At 49.1% G+C, this 16071-nt stretch overlaps 1 protein-coding gene and 1 long non-coding RNA gene across 2 annotated transcripts in view; both read left to right on the top strand.

The window, feature by feature from the left end:
* Positions 1-16071, top strand: part of RADIL (Rap associating with DIL domain) — a 127330-nt gene that overhangs the window by 79065 nt on the left and 32194 nt on the right.
* On the top strand, positions 6936-9120 carry LOC123382480. The gene is made up of 2 exons (XR_006590903.1): positions 6936-7069; positions 7150-9120. It is a non-coding gene; the product is annotated as an uncharacterized LOC123382480 (long non-coding RNA).

The raw sequence follows: 16071 nt of genomic DNA, 5'->3' as shown, positions 1-16071 counted from the left end.
AATTGTTTTAGAGTGCATACAATCAGCAAACGGCAAATACAGTCTCAGAGCTAACAAAGCTCCCTAGTCTCTTGCCCTTAATCATTTTTCCTCAAACAGAAAAGTTTTTTGCCTCTCCCCTCACCCTGCCTCTGTTCTCTTTGCTTGTATGCACAAAGCATGCTTGTATGCAGATTAATGAAAATACCTGGAATGCTAGTATATTCTTAGCCGTGATATGAAGCCAACAGTCCTGTGCCCTCGTGGCACAAAACACTGGATTTTGGCTCCATGGCTAATATTTTACTAAAACTTTCCTAAAAGTAGCGAATTGGGAGACACGTTATTGGCCCTGGATGGCTCAAACGAGCTCTACGTATGGGAAATTTTCTTTGCTCCACAGACTATCTGTTTGTGCTAAAGTTAATTTCCAATTTTAACATGTAAGCGAAAAGCCATTTCCCCCAAATATTTAAACCAATTTTTATTTTTAAAGGACTCACTAAAATTCATCAGTTAATTTTTACATGTTAAGATGTAAAAAATAATTTCTAGCAAGCACTTGACATCTAGTCAGCTTTCTGTTTTCGTTTTATCCTATAAGAGATTAGGAATACCTTCCTTAAATTAAAAAAAAAAAAAAAGACCACTCATAATTAAGCAGCAGAACATCCATGTTTGGGAAACATGAACAGGCCAGATGTAGATGAATGGAAACGTAGTCTGCCTTAATCTGGACACAGTGAGCCTGACAGGTTTTCCAGTTAGCCTGTCCTGATTCCGGCCTCCCCCAGCCATGTCCCTTTCTACCACACGTGCATTTTTCATACTCAACTATAATTTCTTACGCCCTTCCCCTGTCCTTCTAGATTCACTTTCCAAGGTTGGATTAGTCTTCCCTTTAGGCTCTGCAGTAACTGAGGATTTCTTTTCACCCTTACTTTGTGATGTCAAGTACACAGCGTTCCTGGTTTCCACGTCTGCCCTGTCAAGTCCTTTACCCTTCCGGCACCCTAGGTCAGGTGGAGTGTGCACAGTAACTCTGTATTTCAGGTAGCTGTGGGGTCAGGTTGGAACTGCCAGGCGCGAATTTTGTCTTGTCATTTCGTTAACACATAGGGGAAAAGTAGTTTATTAAGTGTTTCACGTAACTATAATTAACCAAGCTGGAAACTGGGAACTTTCTAGTTTTCATTACCTGAATATTGGACTAGTTTTTTTTTTTTTTTTTCTTCACATGATGTACGTAGTGTCTCACGATGGGAGTTTGCTTTGTTTTATAGCACCTGTACCCCTTGTATTTTTCGAGCACTATTTTGAAAACAGATGATGTATTTCTCCATTAAAAACAATAAAAATAAATAGCAAAGAAGCAAGCAGAGGGGTTGAAATCTGACAGAGTTCAGATGCTCTTACATCGTTGCGGAGGAGGGTAAAGACACTGAGGAGATTTTTTTACTTTATTAAGGCTAGAATTGATGTTACAACGTGAGGGGAACATTTGAAAGAGTTAAAACTTCAGTCAGGTAAAAAACGGAGTGAAAAAACTCTAATCAAAAACAGGCAGGAAAGGGGCGCCTGGTTGGCTCAGGCTCTTGATAATAGGCTCCGGTTGTGATCTCACGGTTGTGAGATTGAGCCCCGCATCGGGCTCTGAGTGGGGCCTACTTGGGATTCTCTGTCTCCTTCTCTCTCTGCCCCTCCTCTGCTCTCTCTGTCTCCCTCTCTCTCAAAATAAACTTCAGAAAAAAAAGGGGGACAGGGGAAAGAAGCGGGGAGGAGAAGTATAGAAAAAGATAGGTAAAAAGAACATACTGTATCGTCTAAGGTGGTAGAAATGTAACCAAATCCACATCGCCGTATATAACAAATGGACCAGACTTTCTGACTAAAAAGGTCAGGATGCATGGGAAAACCGAGTGCAGCCGTGTGCTAGTTATGGGAGACACATCCAAAATATAAGACATAAAAGAACGGGAAACAGATATGCTAACAACAAGAAACTGTTGTAGTGATGAGATCATCCACACCGATTTCAGAGAAGTAATTACTAGGGACAAAAGTGACCACTGCTTTAATGATGCTGATACACTTAATTAATAAGTCATGTACCAGGAAAATAGAGCAATTTAAAACTCATTTGCGTCTAATAAATTCGCCTTAACGTAAAGTAACATCACAAGCGAGGATTGGGAGAAATTGCCAAAAGTGTTGTTGTCTTAGATTTAAAAATGGCTCTTTCATCAATTGATACCAAGCAGACCAAAAAAGAAAACAAAAACAAAAAAAAAAGAACTAGGGAAACCGTTCTGAACACAACAGAGGCTGGCAAGCTTTTCCTGTAAAGGGCCAGAGAGTAAATATTTTCAGCTTTGGGAGGCCATATGGTCTCTGTCTCACCTACTTAACTCCGCCGTTGTGGTGTGAAAGCAGCCAGAGACAATATGTAAACAGATGGCCGGGGCTTGGATTTGTTACCCATCCCCCTGGCCGGCGTCTGTCATTCCTTATCTGTTGGACATTTATTCCAGCACCCTCCACCCAACAATTGGAAAGTGCATCTTACTCTCAAATAAACACTGGGATGTGTAAAAGTTACCCTCCTACTGGATCAGAAAGTAAGATTCAGCATATTGCAAATTACCTGATTCATAGAGCATGTTCTCTGACTACAAAACCGGTTTTTTTTTATTCAATAACAAAAAGCCTAGAGAAGAACTTCCTGAGGAAGGCACACAAAAAGCTCAAACCACGAAGAGACGGATGGATCTCTTTAATTGTATCAAATAATGAACAGTGAAAAGTGAAAAATAGGCTAACGTGGGAAGATTTTATAATATATACAACTGACAAATGATTACTGTCTGGAATAGATCAAGGATGCCAGGAACAAGCTGTTTAAGAAAATCAGCTCGATAAAACACGGGCAAAAGAGGCGCATAGCCGCCTCAGAAGAGGAGGTAGGAATAGACAGGAAGTACAAGATACCCCATCGCATTAGCAGTGAGGAAACGTGAATTAAGAGCATAGAAGGTAGGTCTAGGGGCACCCGGGTGGCTCAGTTGGTTCAGCTTGGGTTCAGCTCAGGTCACGATCTCTCGGTTCGTGAGTTTGAGCCTTGAGTCGGGCTCTGTGCTGACAGCTCAGAGGCTGGAGCCTGCTTCGGATTCTGTGTCTCCCTCTCTCTGCCCCTGCCGCCCCCCCCCCCCGAAATAAACAACAAAAAAAGAGAGTCTAACAACATCCAGGTTGTGGAGGAGGAGGAGGGGGGTGCTCCAAGAGCACCGTGAGAGCCGGAAGTACCTTGTCCCCCTTGGGAGCCGTGGGAGACCATTTGGACTCATCTGGCACCATTGTCCGGCTTGCGTGCCTCTGCCACCATACTGTGGGGCACCAATGTGCTTCATTTTACTGGTCCCCCGAGCCTTCGAGGAGCCATGCTCTGGGCCCCCTCTGCAGCTGCATGCAGAACTGTGCACCCCTCCACGTTACCTCCGGTGTGCACGTAAATGTCACGGTCTGCGTATGTCATGGTGTCAGAGGAAGCCTTCTCCTGAAGACTCTGTCCCATGGGTCACCAGGAAACGAGTACAGGGGTGTCGGGATCAGCATTTTGTAATAGCTTAGAGCTTGAAATAACCCAAAAACCAAAAACGGAGGGACGGATAGTGTTGTGTTTGTGCAATAAACGGTACGGAGCTGCGAGATTAAATGAACCACAGCTACGAACATCAACATGGGTGTGTCTCGTACGGTTGAGGAAAAAAGCAAACAGCAGAGAAATAGTGTGATATAAGCAAAACAGAGCAGTGTAACTTGGGGTTACCAAAATGTGTGGTCTAACCACCAATGAAAAATAAGGGAATGTTGAACACAGAATCCAGAACAGGGGTTCCTTTTGGCGGGGTGAGAGCTGGGGAGCAGGCGGGGAGGCGTAGTTTCGAGAACACAGGGAGCCCGGAAGGGTTCCGCCTTTTTCAAGTTGGATGGTGGATGAAGTGGGGTGCATTTTATTATTAGTCTAAGTTATAAATGCTTTCGTATAGGTGAAATCTTCCACGATCAAAAAACCGGTCCCAAGTGGGGTCTTGGCAGCCTCTGTATTAATTAGGAACTGCATTTGGCCAGGTAACCGACGCTGAACCCAATGCAGGTTTCTTTTCTTTGGCGATACAGCAGTGGTAGGTTCAGGGCCCATAGGGTGGCTTTCCAGGTCACCGGGGACCCGTGACTCCTTCCGTGGCCAGCCCTCCCCGCCATTCCAGTTCACGCCTTCAGGCCGGAAGATCCCCTCAAATGCAGGATGCTTGCGGGGCCGCTGCCATCACATCTGCCTTTAGGGCAGGAAGGCAGGAAGAGGGGGCCAGGCAAAGGTGTCCCCGCAAACCGTGTGCTCCTTCCGCGGCGCTTTCCTAGAAGTCCCAGCGGGAACACTCCCTCATCTCTCGCTGACTGCGCCTTAGCCGCATGGCCACGCCAGTCTGCAAGAGAGACCCGGAAAGGTGGTTTTTGTGACTGGGCACATTGCCTCGTCGTTCCTCACGTCATGCCGTTAGGAAGGCGGAAAGAATGGATACTGACAGGCAGTGATAGCCGACTCTTACACAGCCCTCAGATACATACAACTTCAAACAAGTCCAAGCAACTCAGGGATCCAAGACTTGAATGTGAACCAGAACTTGGGGGAGGCAGCTGATCTGGGATTTAGAGGAGGGCTGAAGCTTTAAATGCTCATACGAGAAAATAAAGACTGAAAACCAATGAGCTACCTGCCTACTTGATTAGGTCAAAATATATAGCTAATGAACTCCATGAGAGAAGACAGGAAACAATATAGAGCAGAACACATGCAGGAGACAGGATCAATAAAATGAAAAGTGGTATCTTTGAAAGGACTACCCAAAACTGGCAAGACTGAGGAGGAAAAGTCAAGATGGTACATGAACAATCTCAGGTGTAAGAGGGGATAGCGACAATTACACTAGGGGTATTTAAAAAAGGGGGTGCCTGGGTGGCTCAGGTCATGATTTGTGGGTTCAAGTCCTGCATTGGGCTCTGTGCTGACAGCTTGGAGCCTGGAACCTGCTTTGGATTCTGTGTGTGTGTCTCTCTCAAAAATATATTTGTTTTAAAAAAGGATCTTACAGATAGCTTTTTGCTAGTAAATTAAAAAACTTAACATGCAACGGGCAATCTCCTAGCAAGGATACAGCCTACCAGAACGCACTCAAGAAAGGCCAAAACTTGAACAGTCTCCTCGACAGTGTGTGTGAGCCATTCAAGCATGCACCCAAACCAGACAGAACCGTGAAAACACCAGCCCCGAAGGCTGTCCAGGCCAGTTCTTCCTCATGCTCAAGGACAGATTATTCCAACACTGCACCTCAGACTATTCCAGAGAACAGAAAAAGCAGCAGCAGTTTATGAAACCAAGAAAACTTCGTATCAGAACCAGAGAAGGGAAGGACGGGAAACGAGGGAGGGCCTCCCGTAGGCTCTCGTGCGTGGCGAGCCCAGGGCTTTGATTTCTCGCGGTACCACGGTTCTCTTTCCCCGGAACCAGCTAGGGTTTTCCCAGACAAGCACAACTCCTACCTCTGGGTTCTCTCCTTTCAGATTTTGGCCTAATGGTTTCTTTCGCTGTCGTTTATGCCTCATACGGCCAGTGTTGGTTGTTTTCAGTGGGAATGTTCAGCTGACTAATCCTGATTAGACTGCTGGATTTTAGGGAACGAGCACTTCTCTTAACCTAACAATACACTTGCATTTAACTTTACGCAAATGAGTTCATATGATGCAAACATTTTTTTCTTTACCACGGCGTTCGGCTCTCTGCCATATCAGTGCCTCTGCCATTCTGACCCCTCCTGATTTCGTGTTGACATCCTAGTACGTGCGTGTATTAGTTTCCTCTTGCCATGTGATAAATGACCGCAAACACAGCAGCTTTAAACGACACACACTGCTCAGCTCACGGGTCGAGTCCGCGTGGCCTGGCTGGAGTCTCCGGGTATCCCAAGGTTGAATCCGAGGTGTCAGCCAGGCCGAGTTCTTGTCAGGAGGCTCAGCCTTACTGTTGGCAGAGTTCAGCTCCTCGTGGTTAGAGGACTGAGGTTCTTGTCCCCCTGCTGGAAACCCTAACCACCCCCCGCCCTTTCAGGCCAACAGCGTGGCATTGGCTACTCCCTTCCGCGAGTCTTTGACTTCCTCACCACTCGTAAAGGCTCATGTGCTTAAAGTAAGCCCACCTGGGTAATCTCCCTTTGACCCCAAAGCGAACTGATTAATGAAACGAGTTACATCTGCAAAAACCTCTTTTGCCATAGAAAAACAAAGCCTCAACAGCGGCACAATGGCTTCCACCTTGACAGGTCCCTCCCACGCCCTGAGGAGGTGATTACATGAGGGCCCGGTCACGGGGGCTGGCTCATCCTGGGCCGGGCTGGCCGAGATCCACAGCTACGTCCGTGGGCAAAAGGCTCCAGCCATCTCCAGGCCCCGCAGTCTCGTGCCGTTACGTATCCGTTCACGTCCAGATGCTCGTCATGTACAGAATCCGAGTCAGGTGTGGGGCGGGCGCCTGCGTATATCCATTAAGTGCAGCTCAGCTCTACCGCCGGAGGGCACAGTGCTCCCCACCCGCGGGCCGGTGGGACGGTTGGCTCCCCGCATGCGGCGGCCGGCCAGGTGCAGGACAAGAGTCGTGGCGTTCGGGGTCAGAAAGGGGGCAGTGGACGGCGAGAAGGAGTCGCTGGTGCAGGTGGATTTTGAAATGCGGCCAGGCGAGCCTGGCTGGGGGCCGTGGTGAGATTTCCAGGCCTGGGAACACTCTGCTGGCCGTCCTCTGGGCCCTGAGCCACTCTTTGCTTTTCCCGAAAGACGGGACTCTTCTGAGTGGCTTCTTCTGCCTGCTGCCTGTGGAGAGCCTCTCTCCGTGCCGGGCTCCCTCTGTCCCTGCTCCGAGCTGTTCCCTTCCGAGAACCTGCCGGCTGGGCCAGGTGTGGATTCCAGGGGCGGCCGGCCGTCAGACACGCCGCACCCAGGGACGCTCCTGAGATGGCCCTTCTCTATTTGCGGCTTCTGCTGAGAGGTGAGGATGCCCTTAAGCTTCTCCAGGGCCCCTGATTTGGTTAAGAGAACCGACGAGCAGCACCCTTGGTCTCTTGAAAGGGTCTTTGGCCCGGCGCTCTGGCCTTCGGATCTTTCTGAGGCACTAGGAGAGGGTTGAGCAGGACACCGGCCCCTCTCTGCGCCACCCTCCGACTCTTGGCCTCCTTTGTCGTCCGGAGACTGAGGATCTTCAGTCATCAGTCCCGGTTCCGTTCTGATTCACAGCTCCTGGTGTTTCTCTCCCTCTTTGCCTCCTGGGACAGGTAACGGGAAAGCGGGTGGCATCTCCTGAGGGGTGTGCTCAGGCACATCAGTCACAAGTCCTGCTCCCGCACGACGGGCCCCCTTCCCGGGGTTTCCAGAAACACGCCCCCGTGTCCTCCTGAGCCTTTGCCGCAGCACCCTCGAAGTCCACACTCCCGTGACACACGATCCTGGTGTCTTCAAGGCGAGGTGCTCCTCGCCTTTTTCTGGGCCCTGCCAACAGGCACACGTGTCGTGGCTTCAAACCACACCCTTTCAGTGTCTCACGGATTGAGCGTGTCGGGAGTCTGGCATGCGGTGGCTGGGCCCTCCGCTCACTGGGTGGCTGTGGTCCCTACGGGAGCACGGGGCCCCTCAATCCCACATGATATTGGCAGCGTTTGGATCCTTGGGGTTGCAGGACTGAAGTCTCCATCTTGTCTCTGCCTTTCCTTCTTGTTCCGCTGTATGTGGACCGCGGGCCCCTCCCAGCTCTGCAGCGTTCAGACCCTTGTCACACATCAAATCTCTCTGATTTCTGTGACCAGCTGGAGAAAACTCTCTGCTTTGATGGCACTCGTGTGATTAGGTTGGGCCCCCTGGATTGTCTCCGTATGGTAAGATCAACCCCTCAGGAACCTTAATTACATCTGGAAAATCTCTTTGCCCTTGAACATAGTCATGGGAGTAATCCCAGGAAGCGGAGATTGTGGGGTGGGGGTGGGGCGGTCATTTGAGAATTCTGCCTACCATAGTGACCTTGTCTAGTTTGCCTGCGCTTGGGTAAGCCTGGACACACCTCAAACGTGTACTCACACAGGCTTTGATCAAAGTTTGTTGTTTTAGAAATGGGGCCACATACTTCGTGTTCCTACCAAGCTCCTTTGGGAGATCTCTCCACATCTGTCAGAGTTCCCATTCACTCGTTTTAGGGATTATGGAATATTCCATGGTGTGGATGGAGCACCATGTATATTTTGGGATCATTAAGAACACTTTTGCAAAACCTATTGCCATATATAATGTATTAACGCCGAATGTGTTAATAATCGCAAGATGGCCAGTACCTACTTTCGACTAACGTAAAAATCAGTGTTAAATTGAACACCGTGCCTTAATAATTACTTAGGATTCTTAGTTTTGTACTTCCCTGAAGAGCTCTCATAAATGGAAGGGTTTATTTAATCACGGACTTTCATCTCTGTTAGTTTCATGCATACATGAAAAGACAAACACCAGTGAAATAAATCCAGTGTCTAATTCCCCTTCTCCACTCCGGGCTGTCCGCGCCCACGTGCCCTCGGGAACACCCGGACGCACCCTTTCTGAGGAGAAGCCTCCGCTGTTAGCTCTGCCATTTTCTTCCCAGCCCGTGGGCATGAAATTCTGCGAGTTCGCACAGAGCAGCCAGAAGTTACGTTCGCTCTTCAAGTAATCCTTAAGTGACTGAAAGACTGTAGCGCCGCCCCCTGCCACCCCCTGCCCCGCCCCCGGAGGGAATAACAATCCAGTTTCCACCTCACGGCCGCCACCCGGCTGGCATCCATATGAATGTGGGATGCTTTCCAGTTTGAAAGATGCAAATAACGTCGGGTATTTAAAATGTAGAGGACGGATGACGTATCCCCCCTGCGTGTGCGTGTTCATTCATTCCTTCCTTTAGTAGCTGGAACAGGATGCACATTGAACGTTTACTTTTCACCAAAGTCACATGGGTGCACAGCTTCCCGTCACTAATTAAAAACAGCCAAGCCTCACGCCGGGCCCCAGCCTGCGCTTCTTCCCGATTTTTGCGATCCTCCGAGGGAATCGTTTTCATCTGTGAATGATTTTTTTTTTTTTTTTTGCCATTGATTTCCAAAGCTTAAAATAAGAAGCTTACCCTACAACGACTTGATTTGGTAAATTTCGGGCGGAGCTAGTGATGTCCCACCATGGGGATGGGAATGGCCCTCGTTAAACCATCCAGCTGTGGTGGCCCGTGCTCTCCGTGAGCTTGGGGCTGGGGCTGGATTAGGCAGGGGGTGTACGTTGTTTCAGCCAGATGTGGCTTTTCACAGCTGAAGGTGGGTCTGTACAAGGGTTACTTTTCCTAGCGGTCCGACCTTTAGTTTCTTGGGAGTGAATTACTGTTATCATTGTTTTCTCTTTCTGTCGGTGCTTCTCACGAATCCAGTCTTCCCCAGCCCTCTGCCAATTGTCCTGCTTCAGGATGCTCAGCTATATGGTGTATTTTATCAATTCCAGTGTTTTTGGGGTCCGCTGCCTCGCTTCAGTCTGGGCTGGCTGCCCCTGAATACTGCTCTTAGCTGTCATTCCCTTGGCGTCTCTCTGGGGAAGGAGCCCCTGGTTTTCGCTGTCCCTTCCTCGTTCTAGGTTCCCCCCCCTACCTCCCATCCTGGTGGAGTCTCTCCCTGGTGGCTTCCTGAGAAAGTGCACCTGGGAATTAAAATTGCTCAAGACCCTGTATGTCTAAAAAGATCTTTATCCTACTTTAACGCGTGATTAATAGTTGATCTGGGTGTGGAGTTTTAGAAGAAAGCAACTTTCTTGTTAGAATTTTGAAGGCGTTGGTCCGTTTCCAGTAACTTCCAGCGCCCCCCCCCCCCCCCCCGGGGGAGCTGCTAGATGTTGTGCTTCCTCACCCCTCATGTTCAGTCGCTTTCTTCTCCTTCTGGAAACATCTCATTTCTCTGTGCTGCTCCCTCCCAGCCTCGCTGTGAAGAGCCAGGCTGTGTGCCTTGGAAGGGGTGTGTTTCCACTCTGGTGTGAGTCTTGCCTTCTTATTTAAAAAAAATTATGGTCGTATCCGTTACCATATTTATTCAAATTATACCCAATTGCATATTTTGACCCTTCATGCGTTTTTAAACTCTCTTGTGTGTTGGACTTTTAATGGGCCATTTTAATCTAAAAACTCAGGATCTGAAAAATTTAGAACTCTGTTCTGAAAAATTGTTATTCCTTTGACGATTTCTTCGGGCTCTTCTGTTATTCAGGTTCTGGATCTATTTTTCTGATTTTTCGGTCTCCTAGTTTCTCTTCTTTGTCGTTTTGGTCAACTTGCAAAGCAGTTTCCTCAACTGCCTGTTCCAACCTGCGGGGTCAGCGTGGGGACCTGATTCCAGAGCAGTGGCGGGGGAGGGGGGTGAGCCCTTCTCTGGGGTCAGGATTCCTAATGGAAGGTTAAACCTGAGACCGCTCAGCTCTGGCACGAGGATCGCCTTCTCCGGCTGGACCCAGGGGATGCCCACCTGGCGGGCCTAGAGCAGAAAGTGGTCCCCGGGTCTTTCTTGTCTCTGTGTGCTGTCTGTCACTGTGCGTGCCACGCGGTCCTCCCTGCAAAAGGGCTCAGCGCCATCTCGTCGTGTCGGGGGAGCCAGATAGGGCCTGGGGTTCAGAAAGTTCTTACTTCTGCTGCCACACTGCTCTGGCTTTGCTGCAGTCCTGGGGGCTCTGTTTCTTTCTGTGACTAACAAATGGCTTAACCATTTTATCCACTCAGTTACCCGTTATCTTAATGAGGCGATTCCTTCTAGAGAGGGGATGTTCTTTCCTGACCGAGGCTCGAATTAACGTGAGAAGGTCCAAGGTTTACCACAGAAACAATCCTGTCAGTGCTTTAAAATGTCATTTCTCTCCACTTAGAAAAACGACATTCCCATTGTTGAAAATTTGGAAATAGGGAAAGTATAAAGAAGAGAACAGAAATCACCTAAAATGTCCCCTTACTATTCCAGTCTCTTCTTCTTATTGGATTTCCTACGCAATTTAAATCAACCTACATCCACGTCCTCCGTTTTCTTTAACTTAGTATATTTATTCATATTAGGAATATAATTTTTTCTTTTTTTAAGGTTTATTAGAGTGCAAGTGGGGGAGGGGCAGAAAGGGAGAAGGGAGGAGAGAGAGAGAGAGAGAGAGAGAGAGAGAGAGAGAGAGAGAGAGAATGAATCCCAAGCAGGCTCTGCACTATCCATACAAAGCTTGATGCAGGACTTGAACCCATGAACTTTGAGATCATGACCTGAGCTGAAACCAAGAGTCGGACGCTTAACCGACTAAGCCACCCAGATGCCCCTATAAACATAATTTCTTTTAATGTTTATTTATTTTGAAAGAGGGAGTACACACACGTGAGTGGAGGAGGGACAGAGGGAGAGGAAGAGAGAATCCCAAGCAGGCTCCACACTGTCAGTGTCTCGGGGTTTGAATCCACGAACCAGGAGATCATGACCTGAGCCAAAACCAGGAGTCGGACACTTAACCATCTGAGCCACCCAGGCTCCCCTATGAACGTAATTTTTAATGCCATTTGATCATTTCCCTATTGGATTTTAAGAATATTTCCCATTTTTTGGTGTATAAATAATGCTTATGTAAATAAACATCCTTGTACCTAAATGTTTGATTCCTTTTTTGATTATTTCTGTAGGACAGCAACTTAACAGTAGCATTCCTTTCTGGAAGAATGGGGACATTTTAGATACTGATATATCTTTATCCAATACTTGTGTAGATGGCCTATCTCGATAGATTTTTTTATTTTTATTTTTTTCTTAAAAATAATTTTTTAAGGGTTTTATTTATTTTTGAGAGAGAGAGAGAGAGATAGAGACAGCAAGCAAGCAGGGGAAGGACCAAGAGAGCGAGACACAGAAACTGAAGCAGGCTCCAGGCTCTGAGCTGTCAGCACAGAGCCCAACGTGGGGCTCCAACCCACGAACTGTGAGATCATGACCTGAGGCGAAGTTGGACGCTTAACTGACTGAGCCACCCAGACGCCCCTCGCTAACTGTTTTTAAAACTGGGGGCAGATTGGTGCCACTTTCCGTCCCACCAGCAGGATGTCCATTTCCGTATCTTAGCCGTCACCCGATTCCATCATTTGAAATACTGACTTGAAAGAGGGACGTCGTCTCTCCCTCCTGTAGGTTGTTTCCTGTAGTATTTGTGAGGTCGAACGGGTTTTAGGATGTTTGTGAATGTTTAGATTTCTCATTCTGTACCGGTCTCTGCTTTCCTCTTGATCGTGAAATACTTGAAGCCCACGAAAAGCAGATACAGAATAATACCGTGAACTATTTGTGTACCCGCGACCCAGCTTAAGGAATAGGCTGCTCCGGACAGAGCCCCCCGGGGGGGACGTTCTTCCCTTTGAAGTTTTCCTGGGTACCTGGGGAGAAAGCTGGGGAGCTCAGGACATTTGCATTTTGCGTGGGAACCGAATCCCCGGGTCGCTTTCAGGAAGGAAGCCGTTCGGCAGCTCCTTGGGCGGAGCTAAGGGGTGTGCTGTGGAGACGGCGCAGGGGCAAGTGGAGGCTGCAGGGCCGGCGGTGGGTGCGGGTGGCGCTTGCCCGCCTCGGACAGCCTTCGAGTGACCAGGAAGGAGCCAGCAAGACTCCACTTGCCCCGGCAGCGCCCGGCTTTCAGAACCGCTGGTGTAGATGGTTACCATGCGTGGTCTCTGCGCCGTGTTCCTGGTTCCTGGTGTCCCCAGTGTCTCCGGCCGGCCTCTCTGCCGGCCAAGCCGCGTCCCCTGCGCCCTAGAAACGCAAGGCGGTGTGGTCGTGAGGCTGCGGCCGGGTGCGTGGAGCTGCCGCTGTGAAAGGGGCTGCGTGCGGGAAAGGGCGTGGAGCGCCAGTGCTGTAGGGTCAGTGGGAGGGAGATCGCGAAGCGAGCTCGGCCCGCTGAGCTATGCTCCTAGCGCCTGTGCTTCCCGCTTGCTTTTCTTGGGTGGACACGGATGGTCGCCTGCCCCAGGTCGCCCTGCCCCAGCCCCCCCACCCCCTCCCCGCAAGCCACCACTGTCCTGATTTCCTAATGCTCATCTCGTCCCTTTTCTCTGAGTGATAACACCCGCGTGTTTGCTCCTACACGACGGTTTCATTTCACCTGTTTGGAGTATCGTTGGTCTTTGGGAAAAGGATTCCCTGAGACCCTTCCTCAGCTCTCGCACGCGTCCTGAGCTCTCTACTGTGTCCGCTGAGATGCTCGTGTGGTTTGGTGTCTTATTCTACTGATTTGCTGTATTACAGTGATTGATTAACGTAGGTGAAATCAACCTTGTGTTCCTGGGATAAATCCCACGTGCTCTTGGTGTATCATCCTTTTCCTGTCTTGCTGGATTTGGTTTGCCTGTGTCTTGTTGGAGACTTTCATGTGTTTTCTTGTGATGTCTTTCTTCATTCTTTTATTGGACGTCACGAATCTGTGAACTGGATTCTTCAGTCAGTCCTAGAAAATTCTCAGCTCTTTTCTTGTCAGATGTTGCCTTTGCGCCATTCTTACACCTCTCTTCCTGGAGCTGTCTTTAAACCCGTCAGACCTTCTCACTCTGTCTCTTAGCCCCTTTCATATATTTTCTCTTTCTTGTCTCTTTGCACCACTTCCTGGGTAATTTTTTCCGACTGGTCTTTGGGTTCATCGGTTCTCCTTTCTGATATGTTTCGTGTGTCTGATACATTACATGGAAGCGATAGTTTCTGTTACTGAATTTTTCATTTCTAGAACTTGCAGTTTGTTCTTTTTGAAATCTGGCGTCACTGTTTATAATTTACTGTTCTCTCCACATATTTCAAGGTGTGTTTTACGTTTTTACACAGGGCAGGCGTGGTTGTATATTTTGTGTATGATAATCTCAACATCTGGGCTCCTTTTCTTGGAAGGACACTTGTCATTGAAATAGAGCACACAGACAGAAAAGTGCACAGATTGTAAGTGTGCAGCTCAGTGAATCTTCAAAAAGTGAGTGGACCGTGCAGCAGGCACCCAGGTCAGGACACGGGGCGCTCCTGGGACTCTAGCAGGGCTCCCTCCTGGTCCCTCCCGACCGTGAGGCACCGACCCAACTGTCTTGACTCCTAACACCAAAGTTGGGCTTTTCTTCTTTTTGTATTTCCTACAAATGGAATCCTGTAATATCTACCTTCTTGTGCTTGGCCTTAATATCACCTTTGAAAGATTCCCTGATCTTGTTGGTTATGGAAGAGTTCATGATCATTGCTGTATGCTATTGTGTAGTCACATGAATACACTCCAACTTGTGTCTCCATTCAGTTTTTTTTTTTTTCAATGTTTATTTATTTTTGGGACAGAGAGAGACAGAGCATGAACGGGGGAGGGGCAGAGAGAGAGGGAGACACAGAATCGGAAACAGGCTCCAGGCTCTGAGCCATCAGCCCAGAGCCCGACGCGGGGCCCGAACTCACAGACCGCGAGATCGTGACCTGGCTGAAGTCGGACGCTTAACCGACTGCGCCACCCAGGCGCCCCTCCATTCAGTTTTTGACGGACACTTGGGTGGGTTCCAGTTGGGGCTCAGTAGGAATCACGCTGCCGTGAACGTACTTGGGTCTGTCTTGTGGTGACGCGTGCATTTCTGTCAAGCGCACAACTGGGGGGTACAGTCGATGGGCCAGTGAGTGTGCGTATGTGCTCGTGTAGCAGATCCTGCTAACCGTTTCTCCCCTAAGTGCGTGTGCCTGTTGACACGCCCACCACCAGTGTGTAAGAGTTGTGACTTCCGTTTTCGCTCTCACACTTGGTGCTGCCTGTCTTTTCACTGTGGCTCTTCTGACGGTTGTGTAGCAGTTATTTGTGGTTTTAGTTTGCGTATCTGATGATGAGTGAGGCGAATCACGTTCTCGTATGTTTAAACACCATTTCGGACGTTCTTTGCGGCATCTGTTCAAAGCCCTCGCGTGCTTCTCTGCTGGGTCGTCTGCCCCGTTCCTAGTGATTTTGGGGACGGGCCCTTTTCCTGAGGGCTGTACCACAAATATCCCCTCCTATGCTGCAATTGGCCTTCACACGTTTTGAAGAGAAGTTCCCAGTCAGGGAAGCAGAAACCACACCCGTGGGTGACGGGAACTCAGGCTGCGCCGTCCTGTGATGTCACCTCCAGTTCCCACCGGGCCCCAGTGACGGGTCAGGAGATGTTTCTAAAGGAAAGGGGAAGGTGCGCTCCAAACCGCTGAGGCTGGCCCCGGGCCCGTTGGCGCAGCTCTCCGGGGGTCTCGGCTCCCCGGGGCCGGAGCAGCGTGCCCGCAGCCCAGACTTGCTGCCCATCTTACTCTTGCTCTGGTTGCCACTCAAATTTGGCACCCGTGGGCTCAGTAGTGCCCTGCGGGGTCACCAGGGTAGGGGTTCAGGGAAAGAGGCCCCCAGGTGAAGCTCGTAGGTTCTTAGAGCCGGGGAAAGCGAGTCCCTTCAGACACAGCAGGACAGGCTGCTCCTCTTGGCAGGTAAGGCTCAGCTTGGATCAGGGGTTCAAGTGGCACGGCTTTGTCGGAGCCCATCCTGATGGCACTGTTCCAGGGTTTAGGGTCCTGCTCTTTCCCCATCAGGGCAAGTTTTTCCCAAACTTTCACCTGGGGAACTTGCTGAGGCTGTGAATTCAGTTTTCACTGTTATTCAGCAAACCACACAGTTAAATTTTAGACCTAATTGTTAGGTTGACCACGTGTATGCAAGAGTCAAATTATTTTAGGGTCCCTCTAGACACTTCCTTGTTCTCTGACCAGTGCAAGTATCACACTTGAAGAGTTGCACTTGTCAGTGTCAGTAACCTCTGCAGTGCACCCAGAAGCATCTGTGGGAGGTCTTCCCTTTGTGAGCAGCACCTTCCCCCCACGTAAGAAATCTCTGTGTGCCCGAGGCCATGAAGATCTGTTCCTGTGTTTTCTTTTAAATTCTTTATTGTTTTATCTCCACGGCTAGATCTATAGTCCATCTGGA

This window comes from Felis catus, chromosome E3, assembly GCF_018350175.1.
Source record: "Felis catus isolate Fca126 chromosome E3, F.catus_Fca126_mat1.0, whole genome shotgun sequence".
NCBI classification, from domain to species: domain Eukaryota; kingdom Metazoa; phylum Chordata; class Mammalia; order Carnivora; family Felidae; genus Felis; species Felis catus.
The sequence above is the reverse complement of the archived record's forward strand: the minus strand, read 5'-3'. Positions and strand labels throughout refer to the sequence as shown.